Below are 12,829 nucleotides of genomic sequence, written 5' to 3' on the forward strand. Positions count from 1 at the left end.
AGCCCTGACTGTCCCGGGGGTATTTTTATCTAAATTTGACCCCCGAGGCCAGAACTCAAGGTTTGAAAATAAAAGATAGAAGTTGGTTGGTTGCCATGCACAGCTGCTCTGGTCTTCAGAAATTCCCCTTTTGTTTTAAAAAAAAACCTGCTACTGCAACTTCCTAAGCAGCTGTAGAACTGTTTTATTTTTCCAATTCATGTCATTGTCACTGTTGCTAGATATCAACTTGGTCTTGGGGTTCAGTTTACTAATAGCAATTCATTCATTTATTACACTTTACAGAATCTTGTGTTCCACAGGAATTTAGGAAAACCCTTTGTTTGTTTCCCTTCGTACCATAAACTGCATGTGAGCTATTGTTATATGCCTATAATGGTCACATCAAGACACATTTCACAGTTGTAATGCTGTCGCTAATGACAAGTTGTAAGCAACAGAATTATTATGCGGGACAAGGCAGGAAAGAATATTACTCATCCATTTGCACAGGTCGCTCCCTTGTTGGCTGGCTGGATGAGCAAGGCATCACTCCCTCACTGACAAGTGACATTCCGCAGCTTTTTTATCAGTGAGCAACACCTCACTTTCTGACCAGCAATGGAGTAACCTGTGCAAAGGAGTACTTTTACAGCAGTTTTAAGTAAAAACTAAAGGCAAAACTTTTTTGTACTTTTGGATAGAGTGGAGAGGGATTAAAACACCTGTCAGTTTTTATTGCTGTCTGTGCCCCCGAGATTCACTCTTTCTATTTGTCCTGTTTACCATTATCATTAAAAGTGAAAGTAAAAGAAAATCCCAAACTTTGGGTGGCCCCCAAAAAAGTAATAGAGGGGAAATCTTCCAATGGGGGGCACTAGTTCTGGGGACATGGGGTCCCCAAGAAATTTCTTTAATTTACAAGGATTTCCTCTCACTTCCTGTTTGGTTATTGGACAGGAAGTGAAGGGAAACCTCCGCAATGGGACACAGATTGCAAAAAAAAATCTGACAGGGGTTATAACCCTCCCTTGCCCTATACAAAATGGAAAATAATAACTGTGCCTGTAGTTCTACTTTAAGTCTAATTAAAAGTTGATGTCTTTACAACCTTTTCTTGTAATTTTTTGGTTTGTAGCTATTATATATATCTCTTATATATATATATATATACACAGTGCTTTGCGAAAGTATTTGGCCCCCTTGAACTTTTCAACCTTTTGCCACATTTCAGGCTTCAAACATAAAGATATAAAACTGTAATTTTTTGTGAAGAATCAACAAGTGGGACACAATCATGAAGTGGAATGAAATTTATTGGATATTTCAAATTTTTTAACAAATAAAAAACTGAGAAATTTGGCATGCAAAATTATTCAGCCCCCTTACTTTCAGTGCAGCAAACTCTCTCCAGAAGTTCAGTGAGGATCTCTGAATGATCCAATGTTGACCTAAATGACTGATGATGATAAATAGAATCCACCTGTGTGTAATCAAGTCTCCGTATAAATGCACCTGCACTGTGATAGTCTCAGAGGTCTGTTCAAAGCGCAGAGAGCATCATGAAGAACAAGGAACACACCAGGCAGGTCCGAGATACTGTTGTGGAGAAGTTTAAAGCCGGATTTGGATACAAAAAGATTTCCCAAGCTTTAAACATCCCAAGGAGAACTGTGCAAGCGATAATATTGAAATGGAAGGAGTATCAGACCACTGCAAATCTACGAAGTTTGAAATATCCAATACATTTCCTTTCACTTCATGATTGTGTCCCACTTGTTGTTGATTCTTCACAAAAAATTACAGTTTTATATCTTTATGTTTGAAGCCTGAAATGTGGCAAAAGTTTGCAAAGTTCAAGGGGGCCGAATACTTTCGCAAGGCACTGTATATATATATATATATATATATATATTGTGAGGGATTAGCTCGGTAGCGGGTGTGGATAACCCCTTTTGGGGGGGGGTTCGTCACACAGGGAGATAGCCGAGGAGTGGTTGAAAACAACAGTTTATGGTTTATTCGTCCAATTTCTTCAAAACAGTGCATGCAGCAAAAACATCAAAATAAAACAAAACACAAAATAAATCCTGGCCACTGTGGGCGTCTACCTTCTCACACACCGGAACCTATCTAAGGAGTCTTCCCAACCTACTCTTTGGGCAGACCCTGCTGGTTCTACAGCAGACACTCAAATGTCCATTTGTGTTTTCTTTACACAGAAAAAAATTCAACACCTCACCTTTAGAAGTCTCTCATCTGACTGCTCTCCCCAGCTTACACAGCCTCAGGAGACAGCTGAAAGTGTTCTCAACTTCCGTACACCTTCCTGCCTACCTCTGCAGCCGACACCTGATAGCAATTAGTGAATTGTCTAAACCAAGCAGAAATATATCTCCCGTCAGTGACAACACCCATAGATTTTCCTGACTTCCTGTCACATACCCCCCCCTCTTGTTTCAACCCTAGGGTTGGGACACAGGTTGACAGGCACGCATGTGCACGGGACAAACCATCTGCATTCCCCATTTGAACACCGGGGCGATGCGTTACCACAAAACTAAATTCCTGAAGGGCCAGAAACCACCTATTTATTCTCCTATTGGTCTCCTTGTTCTGTGCCATCCACTTCAATGGGGCGTGATCCGTCACCAGTTCAAACTGTCTACCCAGGAGGTAGTATCGGAGAGAATCCAAGGCCCATTTCACCGCCAAACACTCTTTCTCAATGGTGGCATAATTCTCTTCATGGGCCTTCAACTTTCGGCTGAGGTACATAACAGGGTGTTCTTCCCCATTGATAATCTGGGACAGTACAGCTCCTAAACCCACATTTGATGCATCTGTCTGGACCACAAAGTCTCGTGAAAAATCAGGCGACTTTAAAACTGGCTGGCTACATAAAGCCTGTTTTAAAGCCTGAAAAGCTGTTTCTGCCTCGGGAGTCCATTTGATCATGACAGACTCCTTCCCTTTGGTCAGATTGGTCAGGGAAGCAGCCTGTGAGGCAAAATGGGGAATAAAACGGCGATAATAACCTGCAATCCCCAAAAATGCACGAACCTGTTTCTTGCTGGTGGGACGTGGCCAATCCTTAATAGCTTCAACTTTGTTTATTTGGGGCTTGATTAGACCTCTACCAATGGTATACCCCAGATACTTCGCCTCTTCTAGCCCAATGGTACATTTTTTTGGATTGGCTGTAAACCCAGCTTTCCAGATGGAATCCAACACAGCCTGAACTTTTGGTAAGTGTGAGTCCCAATCCTCACTGTGAATGACCACGTCATCGAGGTATGCAGCAGCATAGGCTAGATGAGGCCGAAGGGTCTTATCCATGGTGCGTTGGAATGTGGCAGGAGCATTCTGTAACCCAAAAGGCATCCTCCGATATTGGAAAGATCCGTCTGGAGTTACAAATGCTGTTTTTTCCCTGGCCGACCCCGAGAGAGGAATTTGCCAATAACCCTTGGTAAGGTCTAACGTGGTCATGTACCGGGCAGTGCCTAGGCGATCAATTAGTTCATCTATGCGGGGCATAGGATAGGTGTCAAACTTAGTGATTTTATTCAGGCGGCGAAAATCATTACAAAACCGCCAACTTCCATCTGGTTTGGGCACTAAGACAATGGGACTGGACCAATCACTATTTGACTCTTCTATCACCCCCAACTCAAGCATTTTTTTTACTTCCTGGCGAATGGCATCTCGCCGGGCTTCTGGAATTCTATAAGGCTTTAACTTGACCTTATCCCCTGGGGTGGTGATAATGTCATGTTTAACTCCCGAGACCCAACCTGGCAGATCTGAAAACTTCTCCCTATTACGGAGCACAAATTCTTTAACCTCCTGTTTCTGAAGTTTGGACAGAGTCTCTGCTATCCCAACTTCAGGGACAGCCAGGTGAACTGGAGCAGAAACTCGGGTAGTCTCAGCGACCAAGGACTCTCTATCCTTCCATGGTTTTAACAAGTTCACGTGATAGAGCTGCTCAGGTTTTCGTCTTCCTGGTTGGCTAATTTTATAATTCACCATCCCTATTTTCTCCAATACTTCATAGGGCCCCTGCCATTTGGCTAGGAATTTACTTTCGACCGTGGGGACCAACACCAACACCCTATCACCAGGTGCAAAAGAACGGACCTGGGCCCCACGATTGTAAATCCTTTGTTGAGCCAACTGGGCTTGGGCTAAATGTGCCTTCACAATCGGCATCACTTGGGCAATTCTATCTTGCATTTGGGCAACATGCTCAATCACACTTCGATGAGGGGAACTCTCACTCTCCCATGTTTCCCTGGCAATGTCAAGTAGGCCCCGGGGGTGCCTCCCATACAGCAACTCAAACGGAGAGAACCCTGTGGATGATTGGGGAACCTCTCTTATGGCAAACATCAGATAAGGGAGCAGATAATCCCAATTCTTTCCGTCTTTATCCACCACCTTCCTCAACATTTGTTTTAACGTTTTATTAAACCTCTCCACTAACCCATCTGTTTGAGGGTGATATACTGAGGTACGTAACTGGGTCACTTTCAGGAGTTTACAAAGTTCTCTTGTCACCCTGGACATAAACGGGGTGCCCTGGTCAGTTAGGATTTCCTTAGGTAGACCCACCCGGGTGACAACTTGAAATAACTCCTTGGCTATGGTTTTAGCAGAGGTATTTCGGAGAGGAATCGCTTCTGGGTAACGGGTGGCATAATCCATTATCACCAAGATGTGCTGGTGCCCTCTTGTGGACTTCAGTAAGGGCCCAACCAAATCCATGGCGATCCTCTCAAAAGGAACCTCGATAATGGGCAGGGGTACCAAAGGACTACGGAAATGGGGCATGGGTGCATTAATCTGACACACTGGACAGGAAGAGCAGTACAATTCCACTTCCTTAGTGATCCCAGGCCAATAAAACCTCTGGGTGATTCTCTCCCGGGTTTTTTCTGCTCCCAAATGTCCCCCAAGAATGTGCCCATGGGCCAGTTCCAAAACCATCTTGCGGTACGGTTTAGGCACTACCAGTTGCTCAACAGTGTCCTCTATCCTCTGTGACACTCGATATAAGAGGTCCCTCTCAATAATGAAGTAAGGGAGGGTAATCCTCTCGTCAGGGTTAACTAGCTCCCCATCTATCTTCACTACATTCTCCCGGGCTCTTAGCAATGTGGGGTCCCTCAATTGCTCAGTGATAAAATTTTCTCGGTGCACTTTAAGGTCATCCAACCCTAACGGCCGCTGTTCCTCTTCTGAGGTAGCAGGCTCCTCCCTAGGGACTGGTGTTTCCCCGGCTAAGACTGAGCACGGAAACTCAGGATAATCCTCACAGTTAGAGGATTCTGGAGTAGATGGTTCAGGCTCAGAAGAACCACCTACTGGGGAATCTGGGCAATCCCAGAGTTCCCAGAATTTTGGGAAATCCCTTCCCACAATGGCGTCATGTGGCAGTTTGGGAACTAAACCCACTTGGTGACACAAGTTACCGAGGGAGGTTTCAAAGGAAACTGTAGTCACCGGATATTCTCGAGTGTCCCCATGTACACAAACTACCGCCATTTTCCTAGGATGTACGTTTTTTTTCACCACTAGATCACTTCTCACTAAGGTAACCAGGCTACCTGAATCCAACAATACCACAACATCTTTACCATCTAAACACATTCTATATAAAGGTTTCTCATTCCCCTTTACTGCAGTGTATGTGGTTGCAAAAAAGGACTGTCGTCTCTCTGTCAGAAAGTCACAATGCATGGGTTCATCATCCACTGGGCAAACCGCTGGGCAAACTGCTGCTACATGTCCCTCTTCCCGGCAACGGTAACAAATCAACCTTCCAGTCCTCTCCTGTGGGATGGGTCTTCCAGGTCGCTCTCGCTAAACATTAGTAGTAGTCCTACTAACACCTCGAGTTGCTCTTTGGATCCTCTCTCCACCCCCATCCCCTGACGCAGTCTTACTTATAGGTGGGGAGGGTCTGGTCTTGGGGTGAAAAGTCTGTGCATCTCTGGAAAAAGAGGTCAAATTCTCAGTTGTTAGGTACCTTTCGACCAGGTCTACTAATTTGTCTGCGGTTTCCGGACCACCATGGCTTACCCATTTCTGCAGGGTGTTAGGAAGAGACCTAAGAAATTTGTCCATGACTACTCGCTCCAAAATTTCTGGTCCGGACAGAATTTCTGGCTGCAGCCATTTCTTAGCCAAATGGATGAGGTCATACATCTGCGACCGGGGTGGTTTCTTCAGCTGATAACTCCAATTGTGGACCCGCTGAGCACGGACATCCAAGGTTACCCCAAAACGTGCCAATATTTCCACTTTTAATCGATCATAGTTTTTTGCATCTGCAAGTTCCAAGTCAAAATATGCCTTTTGGGCTTCTCCAGCTAATAGGGGGGCCACTAGTCCAGCCCACTGTTCTTTAGGCCAACTCTCTTTCTCCGCTGTTCTTTCAAACGTGGTCAGAAACATCTCAGGGTCCTCATCTGTAGTCATCTTTGGCAATAAGTGGTTTACCCGAAAAGTCGGTATGTTACTGGCCTGACTCCCAACCTCGGTCTGCTGTCTCTGAAGCTGTTTCACAATGGCCTCCATTTGCTGCTGGTGTCTCTGTTCCACGCCTTCAATGGCCTCTCGGTGAGCTTGTTGTTGAGCTGCAAAGCTCCGCTGAAAATCCGCATTTGCCTGCTGTTGAGCTGCATTTGCCTGCTGTTGGGCTGCATTCGATATAATCAGTTGTTTCAGTATTTCCTCCATTTTTTTTTTGGGTTTACTTTAACTGCCCGCGGCACTCCACCATATGTGAGGGATTAGCTCGGTAGCGGGTGTGGATAACCCCTTTTGGGGGGGGGTTCGTCACACAGGGAGATAGCCGAGGAGTGGTTGAAAACAACAGTTTATGGTTTATTCGTCCAATTTCTTCAAAACAGTGCATGCAGCAAAAACATCAAAATAAAACAAAACACAAAATAAATCCTGGCCACTGTGGGCGTCTACCTTCTCACACACCGGAACCTATCTAAGGAGTCTTCCCAACCTACTCTTTGGGCAGACCCTGCTGGTTCTACAGCAGACACTCAAATGTCCATTTGTGTTTTCTTTACACAGAAAAAAATTCAACACCTCACCTTTAGAAGTCTCTCATCTGACTGCTCTCCCCAGCTTACACAGCCTCAGGAGACAGCTGAAAGTGTTCTCAACTTCCGTACACCTTCCTGCCTACCTCTGCAGCCGACACCTGATAGCAATTAGTGAATTGTCTAAACCAAGCAGAAATATATCTCCCGTCAGTGACAACACCCATAGATTTTCCTGACTTCCTGTCACAATATATATATATATATATATATATATATATATATATATATATATATGTGTAAAGGCCAGCAATAGGCAGCTGCCTTGGGCCAAGCAATGTACAAGGAAGAAGGGGGGCGGAGGGAACAAGGCAGAGGCAGACAGTGGAGAGGGCTCGAGGAAGCAGCTGCAAACTCTCACTAGCAAAGTTCCAGCACTGGGCCCCACTAATCCCACTGCAGGGGAATCTACTGTACCTATGCCCGTAACCAGCACCCCCCTCTTCCCGCTGCTCTCAATACCACCCACGTGTGCTTTCCTCCTTTCCCACCAGCTGCTGCAGGGCACAGAAGGATCAGGTTCAGTATGGAAAGCAGGGGGCGGTTTTATATCATTTACAAGCCCCTTCCTTTTCTGAATGAACACAGTGAGTGATCAGTACTGATCGCTCCTGTGTTTAGGATTCACCAGACATGATTAACCCTCACAGTACTGCTGGCTTCCCTCCTCCCCCGCCAGCAAAAATACACCTTTGCTGATTAGCAGATTATTAAAATGTAATTCTCTTTAAATACTAGTAGGTATTTTGGCACTGAATGTGCTGTGAAACCAGATGGATAAGGACGTTCGGTTGAAGCATAAGCAGCCTCTATGGAGTTTGATTTACTAACGACAAATATGCTGTGCACTGCAAGTGCAGTTGCTCTAGATCTGAGGGGAAGCTCTGCTGATTTATATCATCCAATTATGTGCAAGAAAAAATGCTGTTTTTTATTCTACTTGCATGTGATTGAATAATCATTACAAAGTGAAGCTTTACCTCATTTACTGAGCTCTGGAGCAAGTGCACAGTAAATTTGCCTTTAGTAAATCAACCCCCTGGTCTTTGTCAGAATCATGGTAGGCTTCACTGCTCTCCACTTCCTTGGGTCTGATGTAAAGGCAAAAAAGGGAAATTCTTCTTTTGGAAGGGTTGCTTGCTTCGTAAATATGTTTCCAACAGTCCAACTAAATGTTGCCTATCTTTGCTCCTCCACAGACGCATCCAATTGTACCAGAGCTGGCAGGCATATATCTCAATCTTGGTGGAATTCTGAGGAAACTTTGGTTAGGAATCTTGGAGCTGCTATAAGGATGCATTTTCTCTCAAAGAACATACAGAATGGCTCGCCTGCCTTTAAGAACACTTTTTTTAAAGCTTTCCATACATGGATTACAATTCGGCCAGTTCAGCAAAGACTGGCTAAATTTAGATCCATGTGTGGCCAATGCAGTTGAACATAAGTCGATCTGCCGATTGACTTTTGTTCCACCACCCAGTCAGATAAAAAACACTCGATCAGCACTGCAAGTAGAAGTCAGCCGTGATGATCTGTGTATTCAGACAGCGGTGGAGTCTCCCTGCTGTCAGAATACAATAGAACAATGAAGAGGCTTCTCCCACCCACCTCAAGTGTGTGTGGACGGAGGAATTGGATTATTTTTCTTTTTTCAACCCGCTGGATGAGCAACCTCCAGATTCCATGATAAGATGCCTATGTCAACAGCTTTTGGTACTTGAGAACCATATTAATCACTGGAGAAGAGAGTCTACCATTTGGTCTTCACTCAATCTCCAAGCCATCAAATTCAAACTACTCAGGTCAAAATGGATCCACTGACCTTGTGACAACAGATCTCTCCTAAGAGGCAAAGATATCGAAAGATCCACCAATACCAGACTGAACAGCGGGCACAAACGACTTATCAGTCAGCACAGCAAGAAAGTTCTGTCAGATTTTCTGTAATGCTGGAAAGATGAGAACTGCCAGAAAACATGCTGAGAACCTCTCTGGATGGGTGAAAATTGGTGGCAGTAGTAGAGAACAAGCAGTAATGAAGATTTTCTTGGAAGCATGCTAACTACATATTTAAAGTTAAACTAAGTCATGATAGATCATTGCAGATCACTGCAGGTATAGCTATGTAAAATATTAAAATCATGCGAATTAGTGTGTATATGCTGTTGAAAATCCAGTAATGCACTGGATTCATCCCATTCTGCACATGCTCAGATGCTCTCTATTCTCGGTACTGTGCCTAAAATCAGAGCCGCTAGAGGCTGCTTTGATGATAGTGTTAAGATTGACTGCTAATAATGCTGAATGTTACTGTAACTATTTGTTTTCATGATGTTTATATAAGTCACTTTACCATTGTTTTGCATTTTGTATGACATTTTATTATTGAATAAAGTTTAAAATTGTGAAAAAAAAAAAAGATTTACTGTTGCTAAAGGGGAAAGAAAGCAATGGGAATGACACAAACTGTACAGAGGGAACTCAAATTAACCACTTCCGGACCTCCCTACGTACATATACTGCAGCAGGGCGGCCTGGTTTGCGGGAAATCCCGTACCTGTAGGCGATTCGCTGGTAGGGGGCGCGCACATGCCGGCCATCCCCATGACGATCGGATTGTATTCAAAACCAATCAATCATCAGGTCCAGGCCAATGTTTTATGGCCTGGATCTGCTGATTGGTTCTGACAAATCACAGAACCTCCTGTGCCGGTTTAATGTAAACACGGGCACAGGAAGTAATGCAATCTCCTCTCCTGGAGCCCTTTTCAGTTCCAGCGTGAGAGGAGAGAGCATCCACAGTGAGTAAGAGCACTACACTGACACCACAACACACAGTTAGGCACATTTAACCCCTTTATCGCGCCCCCCCCCCCCCAAGTAAACTATTTCACTCAATCTCACAGTGTTAATAAGTACAGTGTACAGATTTTTTTATTGATCACTGTATTGGTGTCACTTGTGACATTAAATAGCATTAGGGGCAGTTAGCGTCAGTCCCAGATAGGTTCAGGGTACCCGCCATATATTCCCTAATAGAGTTTAACCCCTTGATCACCCCAAGTTAACCCTTCCACTCCCTGTCACAGTGTCATTATTACAGTGTACAGATTTTGTTTTCTAATCCCTGTATTAGTGTCACAGGTGATGCCAGTTAGCGTCAGCGTCAGGTATTATCATTCTTATATAGTGTCAAGGTCCCGCCACATATTCCCTAATAAAGTTTTAACCCCTTGATCGCCCCCTAGTTAACCTTTTCACTCCCTGTCACAGTGTCATTAGTACAGTGTACAGATCTATTTTTGATCACTGTATTAGTGTCACGGGTAACACCAGTTAGCGTCAGCGTCTATCCCAGACAGCGTCAGATTTCCCGCCACATATTCACTAATCCGTTTTAATCCTTTGATTGCCAGTAACATTAAGACACACACTATACATCTCCATTACTAGCATAGTCTGAACGGATCAATATCTTTGATCTAATCAGAACTATATTAGCTTCCCCAATAGTATAGTGTTCCCAAAAAGCAGGATCAGCCCCCACACCTGCCAGCCCCTGCGTTTAGCCCCTCCATCCGCCCCCCAAACAAGTGCAGTATTAGTAGATCACTGTCACTTCTAATACACAGTACACAAAACAGCAGCGTTAGCAAAGTCAGGCCATATCTCTGCTAGCACTAGCAATTACATTTTTTTGCAGCGGTTCAAACAGTCCTTGACAACCAGGTACTTTTTTACCTGTGAGTATCACTAGGTACCTATAATTTAAATGGCCAAAATGTCCAAACAGAGGTACACTAGTGAAGAAGCCTACACAATTCTGAGCATGACAGATGAGAGGGATGGGGAGTCCTGACTGTCAGAATCATGCTCAGTATTCGAACCTGTAGAGAGCAGGGGCACCCTGACAGATAGCTCTGTTGATGGAGTAGAGCTCCCTGCTAAGGTCAGGCATACCCAAGCCCATTCCCCTGTTGCTGAGGTGCTACAATTGCATGACACTCCAAGCTACTTGCTGAGAGACATGTTGAGTTCATGGAATATTTTATATTTTGCCATAATTTTCGGGAAAATTACAAAAAAATTGTTTTACACAAAGTTATCACTAAATTATATATTGCTCAAACATGCCATGGCTATATGTAAAATGACACCCAAAATACATTCTGCTGCTTCTCCTGAGTATGGAGACACCACATGTGTGAGACTTTTTGGCAGTCTAGCTGCACCACACATGTGGTATTCCCATACTCAGGAGAAGCAGCAGAATGTATTTTGGGGTGTCATTTCACATATACCCATGGCATGTTTGCGCAATATATAATTTAACCACTCAAGGACCAGAAGGTTTTACCCCCTTTATGACTATGCCATTTTTTGCAATACGGCACTGCGTTACTTTAACTGACAATTGCGCGGTCGTACAACGCTGTACCCAAATAATATCGATGTCCTTTTTTTCCCACAAATAGAGCTTTCTTTTGGTGGTATTGGATTACCTCTGATATTTTTATTTTTTGCACTATATACAAAAAAATAGCGACAATTCTGAAAAAAAAAAAAAACAATATGTTTTACTTTCTGCTATAAAACATTCCCAATAAAAAAAAACTAAAAATCAAATTTTTTCATAATTTTAGGCCAATATAGATTCTGCTACATATTTTTGGTAAAAAAAAATCCCAATAAGTGTTTATTAATTGGTTTGTGCAAAAGTTATCTCGTCTACAAACTAGGGGAAAGATTCATGTCATTTTTATTTTTTTACTAGTAATGGCGGCGATTAGCGATTTTTAGCGGGACTGCAACATTGCGGCAGACAGATCGGACTCCTGACATTTTTTACACTTTTGGGGGGACCAGTGGCATTACTACAGTAATCAGTGCTAAAAATATGCACTCTTACTCTACTAATGACACTGGCAGGGAAGGAGTTAATACCAGGGGCGATCAAAGGGTTAAATGTGTGCCTAGGGGGTGCTTTCTAACTGCATAGTGGATGGGCTCACTGGATGAACACAGAGACCTGTGTTCCTAAATAGGAGGAACACAGGATCCCTGTGTTCATTGCTCACAGAACAGCGGTCTGCCATGTTTACATTGGCAGACCGCCGTTCTGTCTCCATGGGGAGCGATCTGGGTGTGCCCTGCAGACATTGCAGCTGCCAGACACCCTGATTGGCTCCACCTCTAGATGATCGGCGTGGGCGCGCACCCACACTAACTACTACAAGAAGCTACATACATGTACATTGTTTCGTACAATGTACATATAGCTTAGGGTTTCTGAAAAGGGGTAATTTGGGGGGGGGGGGGTGTGCTATGTTGGCATTTCATGGCCCCCGAAACTGTGATAGGTAGTGAGGAGTGAAATCAACAATTTATGCCCTTAGAAAGCCTGAAGGCAGTGATTGGTTTTTGGGGTCCTGTACGCATCTACACTGCCAAAAAGTCTCCCACGTAGGATATCTCTGTACTCAGGAGAAGCAGCAGAATGCATTTTGGGGTGTCATTATACAATATATCTATGGCATGTGTGAGCAATATATCAATTCAATGAGAAATTTGTAAAAAAAAAAAAAAAAAAAAAAAATTAATTTTTTAAACACCTGTGAGAAAAAAAAATGAAATAGTCAATGGGCTTAACATGCCTCTCAGGATATTCCTTGGTGTATCTACTTTCCAAAAAGGGGTAATTTAGGGGGGTTTTGTACTGCCCT

The sequence above is a fragment of the Pelophylax lessonae genome (genome assembly GCF_965119305.1).
Source record: "Pelophylax lessonae genome assembly, chromosome: 8".
NCBI lineage: Eukaryota > Metazoa > Chordata > Amphibia > Anura > Ranidae > Pelophylax > Pelophylax lessonae.